Below are 18,099 nucleotides of genomic sequence, written 5' to 3' on the forward strand. Positions count from 1 at the left end.
TTTGGTGTGCGATTCATCTTCCGTTTGTTCAGCAATCCGTCGGATATTCCTATCAGGCGGTATGGTATCGTTTAGTGATCATTCTTAACTTTTGGACACTAGTGTATTTTTAAGGCTTCACTTTTGGGAAAATTGGCATGGGATTACTCAAATCTGCCATTGGATTCCGGGTTCGCGAGTCTCGCCAATTTTTTTTGTGTGGACAGGTGAGTGCTTGTATACAAGACGCTCTCCCCCACCCACTATCACTCCGCCCCCTCCCACCTCCCCCTCACGCCCCTTTTTCCCCACCCACATTGTGGCCCGCCCTGGCGTAGGCCATAGTCACCTTGAGAGGCGGATACCACGCCCACCTCTCGCGGACCAGAGTATAAAATGGGCCGCAGACTTTGGAAGAGCATCACTTCGACAGGGAAACCGAAAGAAGAACTCTCTCAACCATGTACAAGCTGGTAAGTGAGCCATTTTTCTTCTCGGACCAAGTCTTTGACTTTGGGATCCAATCATTTCTGGCCCAACTAGACTCAAGCCTCATCTTAAGGGCTAGTGGAGCACTTGTGACTCTGAATAGCAAAGTTTTTCATAACGATAGCTTATTTGTTCAGCAGAAGTTGTTCAATTCCGACTTATTCCCGTATTTGAAGGCACTTTTGTGGTATTGAAGATAGCTAGACAGCTGGCAGTCAACTTGAAATCAAGAGAGGGGAAGTAAATTTTCCAAAGCCTGAAAGATCCCTAGCAATTTCTTCAGATACTTTTCTCTGTTTGTGTCCCGATAACATGATTTAGCATGAAATAAGTCTTTAAAGCCCATTTTCATAAGAGGGTTTAGGTTCTTAAGAGAATTTATCCATGCTTCTCGATCAGTTGTATTTTGTCTTCTAAGGCGGCTTATTGCTCATTTATAACTTAAATCACTATTCTATATAATTAAACAATTTTACAACCGTCCTTTTTCAAAATTTTCTCGACTGTATCAAAATTACTCTCTAAGTGATTCAGCCCTGAGTTTAGTTTGCACAGGTGATGGTAGATCTCTTCCCCTGCTGAGCCAGAGTCGTCTCTATTTCGTACATTCAGGGTAGTGAGGCCATTTCCTTTTCCTCCTCGCACTTCGAGGATTTAGTCCTACGATACCTGAGGGCTTCACCCGTGATCTGAACCTGGGGCGCTTTGATCAGCATTTAATTACTCTACCCACTAAGCTACCATGTTCCTATGTCTTTCAAGAATATAGTCCACGAAAATGGAGATGAAAATTTTTCAAATTCAATATATAGGCAAACGTTTCCCAGGGACTACTTTATATAACCAGAAAAAATGACTGTTTCTCGCGATTATTTTCCACTATGGCTCGAGTAATGGACATATCCCTTTTTCCATCACTCAGTACGTCCCTTCTCCTCAGCTGAAAGTATTACTGGCACCGTCTTTCAACCGATCAGAAAACACGGTCGCTTAAAGAGACTGTATCGCCACGCTTGGTTTTCAATTGAACGACAGTTGTAAATATGGGAAGTGACGGAATAAGCGTTGGAAAGAGGGAAACGATTCAGAAAATGATAAGTTGAGCGATTATTTCTTTGTTCTATGAAAAGCTATCGTTTGAGCTATCATTCTGATGGACGGAAATAATCATTGTATGATTCAGGCTTTGTATATACATGTATAATCTCCGAAAAATTGCTCTTGACATGAGAGTACTCATTTCTCTTGTCCTTCTACAGGCTCTTCTCCTGCTGGTGGCCGTTCTGGCCGTAGCTTCTGCTCAGCTGCTCGTCAACCCATACACCACCACATACGGACTCAGGACTGGCTACTCCCCATACGTCAATGCCTACTCCGCACCCGTTGTCCGCGCCGGATACGGAGCCTATCCCTATGCCTACGGAGCCGCCCTCCGCTACTACTAAGTCCAACGCACCTGACCACGAATGAGGCTACCACACAATTCTCTCCCAGCATTCCCATGGTGAGTAATTCAGTCATTAATATTTCAAGAGAGGATCCTCAAGTCGGCCTCTAAGTGTGCTGTCAACCAGCGCACATTTAAATGGGTTTACAAAAGTCGCCACCTGCGTCGCTGACGGACAAAGTGATCCGAGTTTAACGGGGAAATAAGGTATAATTTGGGGTGCCAACCGAAATTTATATTCATGATGATACTATCTATCAAATTCATAAAAAGCTTCATGCTACTCCTCGCAATTAGAATCATTGCACTGCAATATATTGGAAAAAGTGGATCGCATTGCAATCATCGTGGAAATTTTTTTTTACAAAAGTCGCAAATCGCGTCGCTGAATCCAAATTTCATGGAAAAAGAGCTATAATCATGGCTATTAACAAAATTTATATTACTAATGCTGTGATGTATCAAGTTCAAGACTTTCAAATGTTCAAATATACATCGTTGCCCTCTGTGCATTTAAATGGGTTCATATAAGTCGCCACTCGTGTCGCCGACGGAAGAGCAATCAGGATTTCATTGGTAAAAAGCTCAACATAGGGCTCTTAACTGGCTTTAATATTCATAATGATGTAATCTATCGGTGTCATAACCTCTCCATGCAAACACTATGTTGCAAATACTTAATGGTAAATATTGAGAATAATGGGCCGGTCCACACTCGTCTAACTTTAAGTAGTGGACATTTTTCAAAACGATTTCAGTGCATCTTAAACGCAATTGGCAGCATAGCATCTACGGGTGGGATTGTGACCTCTTTGAATTCAGAGTACGGGAGTCGGGAATTTGATTGATCTGCTCTTATGCTGTTTAGTGCGTTTTCGTCCTTCCAGGATGCTCTTGAAATGAGTAATGTTCTTCTTAGTTAAATCCGTGACGGGAGGATTGAAACTGAATCGTTGACGCTGGCTCTTGAGTGATTGCGAAATTCTCCTACAAATGGCGCAACATTGAACCATTGTGATCACCACGCCGCCACTTTGGAACTAAAAACGTCGAATGTGTTAGTTTAAGCCTCGGTTAAAATACAAACAAGAGCACATACATACAAGAGGCTGGTTAATGGCTAAAAGCCGAGTCCAACATTAGGACAACTGTCATTTCATTTTGGGAAATGTAACAGTTAGGAGAGTTAATAGATTATATTAAATTTATAATACTTTTCATTCTTTCTTGGCAGCAAACTTAAATTTGTCCGCTAAGTTGTCCTCTACGGACGAGTCTCGTCAATACCTAAAATAGAGTCATGCTTTGTTTGCGTAAGTGACGAAAGTAAGTGTCACCAAATCTAAAGAATCTTATTTAGGGTAGAATAGTGCGTGCGAATGTAATTTAATACAACGTCTATGCAATTTTCATCTATGTTTAAAAAGTTTTTGTGATAAAGTAATATTACAAAAATTATTAATGGTTTTTTTCTTTTCATTTGCAGTTGGTTCCAGTTTGATTTCGGCCATGCATTACATTTGAAAATTTAAATTTCTGTATTTTGGTAAATAAAAATCTCTTGTATTTTTACAATCAATGTTTAATCATTCAAATCATTTTCCTTGCCCCACCGAATACCTTACTTACACTTACCTTAGCTTTAAAGACGCCATGTAACATTTATAACGAAATAATGCTGCGATTTCAATCTGGTTCAGAATTGATCTTTTAGGGAGTCAAAATTAAATTATGAGTTTTCAATGAGAGTAAATTGTAAGCTATGATCGAAATTGTGAGGTATTGCAAATATTTCTGGATATATTAAGGCACAAAAGCATAATAAAGTTCCATAGCATAATCACAAGAGCAAAATAATTACAACTCATCTGAGTTGAGTTCTGACATACGCATGAGTTCCAAGACGGACAATATATTCAGTGAATAACAGCAGAATTACATAAATACTGATGACGACAAACGAGTCTGTATTCGAAACGTTATGGGATATGAAGTGATTCAATCGGTGAGATACCTGATAACATGTCACTTAAACACTTTAAATGCTCAATATTTATTGAATAAAAACGGTTTTGTCCACTTACGGCAATGTTTTGTATCCCAGTTCGTGCTTTTAACTGCACGTTACCACTCATCCTGTTCTTCTAAACAGCCATTGCATTAAACCTATTCATTAATAACAAACCCTCCAAGATAATACATTATAAATGTACGTGAACGTTCATCTCATTCTCATAAAAAATTACTTTCAAGTGAAAAAACGCTCAATGCTCTAAACTTGAGTTTAGAGCGGATTTTGAGAATTTTTTGTTTGCCGCTGTGATTTAAATGTTGGCTTGCTAACCATGTCTCATTCCTCAAAGGCATTTCATATGGTCCAAAGAAGCACTTGAGTAAAATACGCGTAGGAGGTATGAAAAACCCTCTTTCATTTGGATCTAAGAAACGTTCAAGAGAGGGAACTAGAACAAAATGTCAGCAAATTCACGACAGTACATTTCTTGCGTAGACGTCTTTGCGTCCCTAAATTTATGCTGCGGATGAAGTTAACGAAAAGACTTCAGATGAAATTATATATTTGGAAGTTACCATAACTGAAAATCTATCGTGAGGAACCCCAGAAAGAAATGTTTGTGGCTGAACATTGTTGCTGCAAGTCCACGGAGAGTTCATTGTCTAGAGTGATACGAGAACATCATCTTAAAAACACACTTTATTACCTGGTCCTATAGAAACAATAATATAATAGATATGTTTTATAGATAAGTAACGGATAAATATCGAAGATAGTTTCTACTTAAGTAACCATAGAATTTCATATATGCTAGGTGGAACTCAGACATTCAAATCAAATCGTACATTACATGCACAAACATGTATTTAATTCTTATTTGTCTTTCTTGTATTCTCTTAGAGTTAAAAGTCTGGTTACTAAATCGTCCCTCCCTACGCCTATCGAAGTAGTTTGTGGAGTAGTGTTAGGGTAGCCTTTTAACACATCTTGGTTCGGCACCCCTTGCATTTGAACATCCCTGGCGGCCGGCCACTTTTAACATTTTTACTGGGCCGGCACAACTTTACATTTTCACAACTCATGAACTCACACAACTCACGAACTAATGCACATTTTTAAAAAATTTCTTAAATGCATATTTTTGCAAGAGTAAGAACTATATCCAATTATTTTAAAATAAATCCGTAGAAAGCCACTGATTTAAATGCAAAAACACGTGACCGGACCACTACCGCTGGAGTCGAAAAGACGTACTTTTACGTAAGCGGACCATCGAGTGTTAAGTGTCGGGAATGGAGAAAAATACAAGTGGTACAATAACGCAATTTTTTATTGTTTTTAAAAGTAATGTCCACGATAGTCAATGCACTTTTGTATTCCATGGAATCAGTCGTTATAACATTTATTCGATTCCGAAGTAGGGGTAGTCAAAATGGCTGTTTTGTAGGCATCAACCGCTTCTTCAGACGTCTGGAAGAGCTTTCCTCGTATCATATTCATGATTCTGGGGATGTGAAAAAATCATTGGGGCTTAAGTCCGGGCTGTATTAAGGATGATCAAGAATTTAGACGTTTTTCTGTTCCAAAAACGACTTTATGACTCGAGCGGTGCGTGAGCTTCCATTGTCATGATGGAGCGTAATGCGTCAATTTGGGTTATCTTTCCGGAGCTCGGCGATCACTGCAGGCAAGCAAATGGTCGTATAACATTGATCATTAACTTACCTTTGATTTTCTAGAGCAATCGTCGCTACATGTCCTGATTTGGCTACGAACGATGCGAGCATTTTCTTGGAAACGCTGCGAGAGCGAATAACTTTTGTCGGTTTGAGCTCACTTAGGAAGACCCATACTGAAGATTGGCGTTTTGATTCAGGCTCGTATCTGTAGATCCACGATTCATCACCACTTACGATGCTGTGGACATGCTTTGATGCTTCTGTGTTGACTCGTTGTAGGGTGTTTCGACACCATTTAACTCTAGCTGCTTTCTGTTCTTCTGTGAGGAGGTGCGGTATCGAGCGGGAAACCAATTTTTTAACACCTAACTCTTCTTGTAAGATCCTTTGAACTGAGGTCGCTGAGATATCCAATGATACCAGAATCACACGTTATGTAACATGACGATCTTCCATAATCATGTTACGTACAGCATTCACGTTTTTTTTAGTGACGGCGGTTTTTGGTAACCCTTCACGCAGTTCCTCACTGAGGCTAGAGCGTCCTCGCTGAAACTGTACATACCAGCGATAAGCGGTCGTCTTTGATGGTGCTTCTTCGCAAAAAACAACAAAAAACACAGTAAAGCATTCTTTCTGGGTGAGGCTTCGTCGAAAGTCATAGAAAATTATGGCGCGGTACTGTTCATGACTTGATTTCATCTCGTACAGCGACTTGGGAAACGTTGACACGCCACCGTTTTAGAACTATCAGGCCAATCCTAATGAAACTTTGCATGGGCATTAACCAACTCAAAAAGTTGTTTATAAACACCTGTTGCTAGGTGATATGGAACGTTCTATTCCCGGCACTTAAAAGGCTACCCTGGTGCGTAGGTGAAATTGTGAATTAAATGATTCATTAATGAAGAATAAACCTAAGATTTTCTTTGGATATAAAATTCATTAAAATGTACTTCAATTGCACCACTCTTCAACTTTATCGCTATCTCTGGCTTGCAAGCGTCCGAAATCTTGCCCCTCGTTTTCATGGTGCTCTTTGGTTGACTGAAATCCGATAATCCGTGGTCACAAGAAGTAATTGAGCAAAGCCGGCCAGCAAATCGATGGAAATTGAGGACAGAGTAAACACTCTAAAAAAGTGAGTTCATTCAACCCAATTGCACACCAAATTGCCAGCTCGTTGGTCGTGCAAACATAATATTCATAATTTTTTAAAATGAAATGCACTGATATATTTAGAAACATGTACTTAGTATTACTATGGTAGGTAGGGATTAAAAAATATTTTCGATAAGAATTGCTTATTCATTTACAAAAAATAATATCAACAATTATTAGGTTATGAGGATTATAAATTCATAACTTCACCAAGAGTGCGCAGATGAGTTTCTCTCAAGAATATTTTAATCATTAGAAGAAATTAAAATCGTACATTATTTTTCCATTAGTGTTTTGTCTTAAGGAGCATTTCAAAACGGGTGCAAGAATAAAAAATGAGTTAATGGTGGACCAGATTTTTGGATCAACTCTTATAATTACAAGTGTACTAACGTATGTAGGACGCCTAAGTTTTTATTTCATGAGGTAAATATAATCCATTAACATCATTTAGCACAAACTTATTGGCATTGGACACAAAGGATTGAAAAATAATTTTTTATCTATTAACTGAACGGATAAGATATCGGTCTTTATGATAAGAGGTCAGGAATTGATAAATTTATTTGAAATACGGTTCTCCTCATGATACCTCCTTGTTTTTATATGAAATTCATTTTACATTGCCATTATTTTGCTCCAGTTTGTTTTAATTTTGCATTCAAATATTGATTGAGTCACTATTTTATTGACCGAAAATTTAAAATTCCAAAATAAATTACAGCCAAAAATCTAGTTACTTATATGTCAGTGTAAACAGAATCTGATTTAATAACTTCTACAAAATTTATTGACAATACTTATAGAGACATACATTGTTTCTGTTGATTATGGTACATGCTATTGTCTTTTGCCCCTATATACGTCTATCAATACACTATAATGAATGATTTTTGGATTTTCTTTGTGTCTATCTGTAATACTTTACCTCATACTGAAAGATCTCATTGTCAGTGTGTTCACAAGCACGTCCTAAGAGGAAACTTAATTTTTAGCGGTCAAAATTTATATCCTAACGTTTCTGCGACCCACATTCTATTAAAGTGTTGCGTGTTGCATACTGCTTCATCAAGGAGATGCACTTCGCGCTTCAAGACGCTTTCAAATAAAAATCGTGTTTGCCGCTATCCTTTATATCTATGTAAGCTATTTAAAATAAAGGAAAATTTTATCCCAAAACACTTAAATTTGAACAAACATGAATACATGTCTAAAAACATTTCCTGGTGCATAAAATTTTCTTCTGCTGAAAGACAATAATTTATTTGTCAACATTTGCTATGTTTTACATTTTATTTATTTTAAAATACCATTTTGAAAAAGATGTTGGTAAATGCAAATTTATTTCAAAGTGTTGCATTATTTTATAAGTATTTAGTACTATATTATTTTCCCAGATAACTCATAGAGCATTCTTATCGTATTCACTGCATTTCTCACTTAGATTTTCCTCCAACGAGACATTTCTTCCTTCAGCGACGCTAATTATTCCGCCACGTATGTCTGAGTACTTATCTCACCAAACTGATGTTTTTATAAAACTCGAGCACTTCCTCTTTTTAGGCTCGGCGCCAAAAACAAATGAAAGGCGACGAGCGGTTAAGAGCATCAGAGAAAACGCGTTATGAGAGGTCTATAATTACAGGGATGATAAAAAGGAAAAAAAAAGCGTCAAAGGGAAAATAAATATCAGAGGGGAAAACGTTGGCGTGGATGCTGGAGGCGGCGGCATGAGACGAAATGACAATATAAATGCAGATGTGGAAATATTAAGAGACCCATCTCTGCTGGTCGGCCATCAGACGCCAAACCCGGCATTTGCTTTAATTTAAAAAAATAGATTGAAAAAAGAATTAGTAAAATTGGAAAACAGAAATAGAGATAACTAAGACATGGGTTAAAAAAACACTTCAATGATATACTGAGAGTGAGTCATTTTGAAATAAAAATTGTATTTACCGCAGTAATTTTTTGCATAAGTGACTTAACATTAAGACAAATTTTATCCCAAACACTTCAAAGTGAACAAACATTTCGAAAGGTATTTCATGTTTTTTTTAAATTTTCTATAGCTGAAAAAGAAATTCTACCAGCAGATGCACATTTTCCTTTATTTTAAATTACAAATTTGAAATTAAATCGAAACTTGAAGCTTGTACGTAGTGGAAGGGAATATTATCAATAACAGGCACTTTTTTATTTCCACAACGTATTTAAATAATTTTTTTAAATATATTAAGAGATGTAAAAAAATGTCCGTTATTTATAATACAAATTTGAAGATTACAACAAAATTACCTAAAAGTAAAAAATATACTAAATAGCATAATGTAAAATAAATATAAAAATAATCGAAGTAAAAAATAGATTTCTCATAATTGTACAAAGTTACCAACAAGTTGCACCATTTAATTTGTCGTAAATCTAGTCGCTTTCCGGCGCCATTTTGTCGTTTACTGTTATTTCCTCCTAATTTAAAGAGTGCCAAACTCGCTCGCTTGTAGCGTGCATTTTATTTTGCCTTCAGTCAAACTGGAAAGTTAAGAGCATAGAAATGTAATTGGTTTTGAGCTCTCGTCCCGGCTGCGGAAGGTTTTGAGCCAACATGAGATCACGTGATTGTTAACAAACGTCATGGCGACGCGTAATCAATTACTATGTTACCCAGTATTCGCGGTGATGAACAGCATTGGTTATATTCGTGGCTTTACACATCTTTAAACCCACACCGTTATTGATAAATGCGCAAAGGCATATTAGCCATACGAGAATAAAATAAGAGACAACTAAATATTTCCGGAATGAAAAAAGCAAAATTCGAGGCAATTAAAATAACTACCAACTGCAAAGCTATTATCTCAAGATTAATTTCATTGGATTAAGAATTAAAACACCAAAAAAGCCCGAGAATATCCTAAGTTGTGAGTAACGGGATATTTTCCGAGAGAAAAAGTACATCAAAGCATAACTTGCGTTAACGAAAGCATTTTCTCCGATTAAATCTGAATCCTTCACCCACTAGAATTACGTACTTGAATAATTAAAGCATTAATTAGCATACTTTATATGTAAAAATATGAAAAAAGATACCACTATACAGCTCGGATCCCGGCCCACTCAATCCAACCTTATCTTCTCCATCTCCATCAACACCTTTCCAGCAAACGCGTCCTTTTTTTCTCGCCAGGCACTTTGCTTCACCTCTCTCCGTTTTTTTTGCACCTTCCAGGAATCCGAGGGCACGAGGGCCCTCCCTTTCACAAAGCAATAATACGTTCCAGGAATCCTGGTGCTCAGTTCAACTCATCACTCACAGAGGTGAGCCCGCGCGGGTCAACTACAAAATCCGGGATGATGTAATCCCGTTTTCTTTTGTGTTTGTTCATTATATACAATTAAAAAACATTTATTTGCTTTCCTACTTGAAAATACGGCAATGAGCTCTTCAGTTTTTTTCGTCATCTTCAATTCCGTGTTTTCAATAATTATTGATATAAATACATGCAATTGTTCACGATGATAATATAATTATTCCTTTCAATGCAAGCATTTATTTCAATATGGAAAATTTCCACTCCCCCACGCTTAAATATTTGGATTTTACTCTTCAATTGTTGACAGATAAATGAGACAAAATCACAATTTCCGTCGTAGTTATGTGAAAATTGTTCGTGTTTAACATAATGAAATCACATAGTCTCATTTCCACACTTTTATTTCGACCGACCGAAGTTTCAGCACATAATGCCATTTTCAAGTTAAAAAAGAAATATTCCTCATATCCATAGAACACTAAGTAGTATATGTCCTTGGTAAAAAGCAATAATAACTAAATTAAACACTCCAATTGCGACAATTATAGTCCCGAATTCGTAAAATTATATTGAATTCCACTTCATAAACTCTGAGCTTTCTTCTTCAATGCTGACCTCTCCTTTTCGAAGCGTCGAGAATAGTCGGTTTCTTCCAAACTTGAAAACATCATTCAAAGAACGTCATTAACCACCTTGAAAATGGCTTTAGTGCTGAAATCTTGGTTGGTTGAAATAAAATATTGTGGAAATAAGATAAAGTAATTTCACTATGTTGGAGGTCTATAAGCTTTCTTATCTAATTCCTTCCCAACATAATTGTCTCCACGAACTTCAATTTAAAATTTCATCACTGAATTTAAGCTTTAATGATAAGGTCGCTAGCGTAGACCCAAAATCGCATTTAATCGATAGAATTCCCTAGATGGATGGGCAAAATACGTTTCCACGAATACTGTAATCATGCTCATTCGGCCACTTTCTCGTAAGTAAGGTATATTTCCAACCTGCCGTGTTAACGGTAGTGAACTTCACAATAATTTCCATGTGATAAAGTTCCTCTGAACCGCGAATCTACCACGAATCTTTGGTTCTCGGTAACCACTGCGCGGGCCATTGTGCCTGTTAATTCCCATGATTATTTACCGAGGTTCGTGAAACACAACTCTTATACAATGAGTTTTCAAGAAGCCATCCTTCATGACCATTTTCTTTAAATTGGAGCCACTTATTATTTTCGAATGCCAAGAAATACCATGTAAGTCCGTGATGGTTAACATATTTTTTACCAAATTATTTAGTTTCCTCAAAATACCAATAAAAGTTATGGTAAAGTTAGGGTAAAAAGCATGTGTCAAATTAACATAGCCGTTATTGAGTTAATGCTCGTATTTAGTAATTATACTTCATCGTAAAGGTTCAGAATTTGAATAATTAATTTTCTTACTTGGAAAGTAATATTCATCTATGAATGTTTATTCATGAACATAATTTATATTTTTCAAGTACTGATTAATAAAATAGGGTGAGAAATCAATCGGTAATACCAATAGAAAAATGTTTCGCTGCTGCAATGGCTCCCACCGACCGAAATGAGTGGTGACATTCATGCTCTGTATTGAAATTTAATGCTCTCTATTGTTGGATATTATTCTTTGGCCATGCAAAGTAAGGAGGGTAGCATGGTATCTAATGAATTTGTTAAGTTTTTAATAAGAGAGCACAATTTCGCCGAATATCGCTTGATTGCCTTGAAGAAAATAAATTATATTTATGGATATTCAATCGTTCTCCTAGGTTTTCTTAAATTATAGAAAATCTACCATCGAGGCAATGAATCCGTTAATAAGACTTAGGTTTTAATTTCCAACTTCAATTGTTTGGCTGTGAATGACATACAACAAAATATATGTTGTTGCTTGTTATTGTTAGCATTTGCGTTCACGATTTTTTCCACGATTTTGGTCCCTATCTGGACCTTACCTCCACTTTTAAAAAACAACAAGGTGTAAAGAATTCGCGAAAATCAGAGAGTTGATTTCGATCTTCAATTGTTTAGCTCTGAATAACATACAATAACGGAGAAATTTAAATCGCGTAGATGACGCCCTTCTAATTTCAGGAAACTGTTTTGTCCTACACATATAGCAGTACATGAAGGACTAAACGCAGTTTGGACATCTCTTCCTAGGTGACAGTTGAGGAGGTGTAGTTCCCGAATCGGGTGCGAAAGGGTGAACTGGGTGCGGTCGGTCCGGGGGACACGTGGCGCCGCGCCGCCCCGCTCCGCCACCTGAGCCGGCGGCGCGGCGGGGGAGTGTGAAGAGAGGGGATAGGGATGGGCGTGTGCTTCCGGGAATCGTGCGGGGGCGGTGAGAGGAGTCAGACGGCGTGGAGGCGGAGCGGCAGACTACGTACGACCCATTTCCCTGTGCCGCCGCCTGACCCACTTGACTCCTTCCCTGAAACGGCGCCGCCCGGATCGATGCCTTCAAAGCAATGGGGTCAATTACATCCCGTTCCTTCTTTGCTTTAATCCCGTCTAACCGGCTGCGAAAAGATAGGGAGCTACTTGCTTCCAATATATAGTATCTTCTGTATAGATACCTTTTTCTCAACTTATACGCAACCAAACTCTACAAATGAGGTACTAAATTTCACATAATTTATCAGAGAACATGCGACGGCGTATCTTACTTCCTAAATATTGCTATTGTTTCCGAACATTGGTTTTTAAATAAATAAAACAAGTTTTTTTTTATTAAAAAAAACTATAAAACCAAAAACCTATATATTCCTGACGTTAACGGCGCACAAACTGATACATTTGTTCATTTGCAACAATATCTCGCATTCTTTAAATAACTTTTATCAAAATGCGGCTGATTGCACATTCAAGTCTCCTGTTGATACGTAAGTATGAGTCATCATGTGCGCTTAACATAGGATATTGTAATACTTCCAATGTTGTGTTTAAAGAGGTTCTCAGACCTCAATTTGTACATGAACATTTTACTTCCAATGTTGTGTTTAAAGAGGTCCTCAGACCTCAATTTGTACATGAACATTCCAATTTAATCTGTGCATAAGACTCTACCTTTTTTTCGATTAGAAAGGGTTAATAGCTTTGATAATGATATTAGTATGGTATGGTATTTTGAAGGAGGCGACCGACAGCTGAGGTTAACTGCGCCATGAGGGAAGGGTATGGAAGGAAGGGTGGAGAGAAACCTGGCGTCGGCATTAGCCTGCTCTTAACGAAAGGCGCCAAGGGGAACACGGCTTAACGTCCCATCCGACGGACGGAGTGTCCTCCACACAACATTCAAGCAGGGATCGGGCAGTCTCTGAAAATTCTCTGACACCGCCGGGATTTGAACCCGAGCCCACGGGGAGGGAAGCCAACACTCTAGCTACCACAACAACCCGATCCCCACGATATAAGTATCAAAATAAATGCTGATAAATTGTCAGCATGGAAAAAAATATGAATCTTCTCGTGCTTCATATTTTTTTCTTAACCTACACTATTGTTAGCATTATCGACGTTATCCACGACTTTGGTTCATATTTGGGCCTTGCTTCCACTTTTAAAAATCACCAAGGAGTAATGAGCGAAAATTGAGGAGCCCCAGTCATAGTACGTGAAGGGAAGGGCTAAACAAACGCAGCTGAACAATATTTTCTTTGATTTCCCAGCTTCATGATGCTTCCAAAAAACTATGCCGAAAATATTAAGCTGTTTCCAGATTATGTCAAACAAATTTGTTTCCAGATAGTGAAGGGCGTCTGGATCGATGCCTTCAAAGCAATTAGGTCAATTACATCCCGTTCTTTGCTTTAATCCCGTCTAACCGGGTTGGAAGGAAAGGAAGCCACTCGCTTCCTATATATTCTATATATTCACGTCTTTACTGGGCGGGTAGGGGAGAAATTTAATTTTATTAGTAAACGGGAAGATAAGGAACGTGTGAAATCACTTTAGCCTTGATTTGGTGGAAATTCGATGATAAAATAATAACTACAAATGGTAATTTACACGCTTTAATGTTTAACTCCACCACCAACTATGGTTTTGACATTGTCATTTTCAAGGCCTTGATTTGGTCGTTTGTGGATTTTTATATTAAAATGTGAAAATAACCATTTGAAGTTAATATTTTATAAGGAAGATAAGAATTTACTTCGTACGCTTCACTTTGACAATGTTGTGCAGACGACGGCTTCGATAGTTATGAAATTATGGAGGTTGTAATACCTTTGATAATAAAATTAATGTCGAAACAAATGTAGATAAAATGTCACCATGGAAAGAAAAATATGAATATTCTTTTCCTACGTCACTCTTCCACAAAATTAAGCCCAAAATGTTAAACGGTTTACAGTAAATTTAAACTGTTTTGTTTGCAGATAACGAGAGAAAAGAATTTTCAAAATTTTTTGTCCTTTGAACACGATGACCCAATTCCTTTTACCGTGGATTATCTATTTCAAACTTCATGGTTATGCATCGAAAAAATTCACTTAAATCATTGCTCAAAATTACCATGATAACAATAAAAAATTACAATTTTATTTCCTGAGTCAAACTATAATATTGTTTAAATCTTCATCTTCCTTTCCCTTCCTACAGGTTGATTCACTGTTTCCAATTTTCAAGTTGACGCAGGCTATGATTTAATGTGAGTAAAAAGTTAATTATTTTTAATACTAATTTTTGGCGGCTCCAAAATATATCTTGGAAACTCACGCATTGCCCCATAAAAACTCTGCAAAAGATCGTCTCCCCAAACATCTCGCTACGCATTGAATATCAGTCGTGATTCGACTTTGCTGAGTACACTACAACCTTCCTTTCTCTTCTCTCCCCACTCTAAGCTCAACTTTTTTTCTCTCGTCCTTTGTTTCGCCAGTGGCGCCGCATTCCACGAAATTCCAACGACAGGGTCTGTTCGCCTCCCACGCCCTCTGTTATTCATTTCTTTCAAGCCCCGATCTTTTCCCTCTCTGTGCTCAAAGGGGTTCGTTCCTATTTCCAGAAAAATAGCTTCTACTTCCCTTTAGCTCTGCCCACGTTCACCACCCTGAGCCTACATATTGAAAATAAAACTTCAAGCATATTGCTTTCTCGGAATGTAATATTTCGTCAAAAGATAGGAGTTCATTTAATATTTATTTTATATGTAATGGTAGCTGGCGTGACTTCGCAGAAAACCTTTATCGTAGGAGTTCATTGAATTAAAACTTGCCAATTTCCACATAATGAATTGATGAGGGTAACTTCAGCTAAATGCTCAGCTTCCTTCCTTGGGATTCTCCGGAAAAACAAAGTTTTCATCATTTGTCATCATGTGGAAAAAGCAAAGTTTTAATTCCGTCAACTCATATTATATTTATGCTACTGTTGAATTCGTTGCAACTTCGTTTTTCAAATAGATTATTCAAAAAGTAAATAGGGGCAGCTCTAGTGGTATAGTTCTAAGTTTATTTTACTTCTTTGTGAATGCTGAATGCTGATGATGTCAAAAAACCTTTCATTAACCGACAGCACCATCAGTACTTTTAAGGTATTATGAGGTATTTTCAATTATTTCGCAGATTATTATTCTAACTTAATTGCTCTTTAAAATGGATGTAAAAAGGATAGGAAAAGACATCGATTCTATTTTCACATACTCATTAGTACGCATACTTCATGCGTAATTAGTAGGACGTGGCCCACTGTATTTTCATATTTTGCTTACTGCTGAATATAGCGAACATATAACAGCGTAGTAGTAAGGAAACAGTTCATCAGAACTTAGATACATAGCGACACCTCCACCGCTCAAGCGCTTAATAATCGCTCACCGAGTCAAATCCGCTCATCTAGGAGCTCAACAATACGAATGCGCTCAGCTGGCAGTAGCCGGAGGATAAACCTCACCACCTCCAATTCTCTAAAGAGCTCACCTCCAATTCTCTAAGCTTTAGAGGTGAGCGTACTGCTCCGCCTACTGCCAGCTGAGCGTATTTGTATTGCTGAGCAAACAAAGCAGCAGATAAAGAAACAAGGAGAGGATGTACGAATATACAGTATATGGCTGGCAAATCGTATCCTTCATTTGAGAATCACTTCTCTATGTTATTGATATTATAGATTATTCATATATTCACATACTTGCACTACACACATACAGTAAAAAAACAATGTAAATAAATCCCATGTATTCTCATTTTCTATACATTACTTTATAGATTACACCACATATATTACGAGCATGACGATAGGGAAGCGAGACTTTTATAGAAAGGCGATTTATAATTAGTAACGAACAAAAACTGAAATCGTACTAGAGAAATACCTATAGCATGACTATAAGGATAGAATAAAACTTTGCAAGTCGCTCAATGATTTATACAATAGCGACCGGTTTCCATACAATGCATTATCTTCTGGCAGAATTCATAAAATTGTCTCATGTTATATAGGGGTATGGACAGGGAAAAAGGTGAGGTAGAGGAGAGGGGGAGAAGGCGGAATGCTGGTAGGCGTTAAGGGCGGAAATCCGGTATATAATTGTCAGCTTCCGATAGTTGCTAGCCTTCATGGCGTTGCAGACGCTCTTAATAAACGCAAGGGTTTGGGGCGTTACTTGATGGAACTCCTTCAGGACTATCAGGAAAGAATAAAAATTTTCTTGTTCCACAAATAATTGATTCGCTCGTGGCCGGTTTTGGTACAATTTATCATCATCTTCTGGCACAGTTTGCAAAATTCTCTCATGTTAACAAATGAAAAGAAAAACTGTGTATATTTCCACCAATTCATTCTCGCGGTACAACTAGTTTCGACGCAGCGGCGTCATTATCAGGTACAAGGGGTCTCGTAAATCTGCTTCTTTTGTCTCTGGTTTGGGATTTTTGAGAAAATGTACAAGAACCCTTGTACATGATGATGACGCCGCTGCGTCGAAACTAGTTGTACATCGAGAATAAATTGGTGGATAAATACAATGTTTTACTTTTCATTTGTTAAAATGCACTTCCACAAAGTTGAACCACAGACTATAGGAATTTTCTCATGTTACTTACAAAATTCTCTTTGTTATTTTTTGGTAGTGTCTTCAAAAATAGGTCAACAAGTGTGCAGCATAGAGTTTAGAGTTTGGAACCGCATATTCATGTTTAAACGTCAAAAAATTAATACCTCGAGGTACATCACGGTACAATTCAAGTAAAAAGTTCTCAGAACTTAGCTTTACAATTGTCTTCCTCAGATGGTCTTATCGGAAAAATCATACGTTAAATACACGTTGAACACAGTAATATCTTGACCCTGCACACTTCAACAGCTTTGCTAACCATCAATTTCTTGTTCACTTTTGATGTCAGCACTAGAGGGTAGCGCACGTTTTAATCATCGTCGTGTGAATGCACGATAGTTACAACGAATGCTGGAACAATCGTAGGGAAAGAATAGTTTACAAAATTCTCACATGTTACTTACAAATTTATCTTTGTTTTTTTCGGTAGTGTCCTCAAAAATAGGTCATCAAGTGTTCAGCATTGAGTTCAGATTTTGGAACCGAATATTCATGTTTGCACTTTAAAAAAATGAACAACTTGACGTAAATCAAAGTAAAACTCAAGTAATAAGTTCATGGAACTTAACTATAAAATTTTCTTTTTCACAAGGTCTTTTCAGAACTAAAGTGACGATATGGTTGAGATGTTCGATATTAAAGGTGCAATTATCGCGTTTTAAGCGATCATTTCACCTTGTTTTAGGGTTTTTCTGTTTATTCACCAAATTTTTACGCGACTTATCCGTCACCAAAAAAAGGTTGGCCGAAAAGGAAGAGTCTGGACTATCCCGTTTAAGTATTGCATTACTATTCGGAATGTATGAATAATGTGGCATCCTGAGAGCACCTCAAAATCTGCATAAACCAGACAGATTTCCAGCCAACATGCGGTTAAGTGTATACTCTTCAATTTTAATGAAAACTTCAAGATATCGAGCCGAATGAATAATTT

At 37.4% G+C, this 18,099-nt stretch overlaps 1 long non-coding RNA gene across 1 annotated transcript; it reads left to right on the top strand.

The window, feature by feature from the left end:
* Nucleotides 1-345: 345 nt before the first annotated feature.
* Nucleotides 346-3,490, top strand: LOC124165369. The gene is made up of 3 exons (XR_006866218.1): nucleotides 346-452; nucleotides 1,728-1,972; nucleotides 3,402-3,490. It is a non-coding gene; the product is annotated as an uncharacterized LOC124165369 (long non-coding RNA).
* The last annotated feature ends 14,609 nt before the right edge of the window (nucleotides 3,491-18,099 follow it).

This window comes from Ischnura elegans, chromosome 9 (assembly GCF_921293095.1).
Source record: "Ischnura elegans chromosome 9, ioIscEleg1.1, whole genome shotgun sequence".
Lineage (NCBI taxonomy): Eukaryota > Metazoa > Arthropoda > Insecta > Odonata > Coenagrionidae > Ischnura > Ischnura elegans.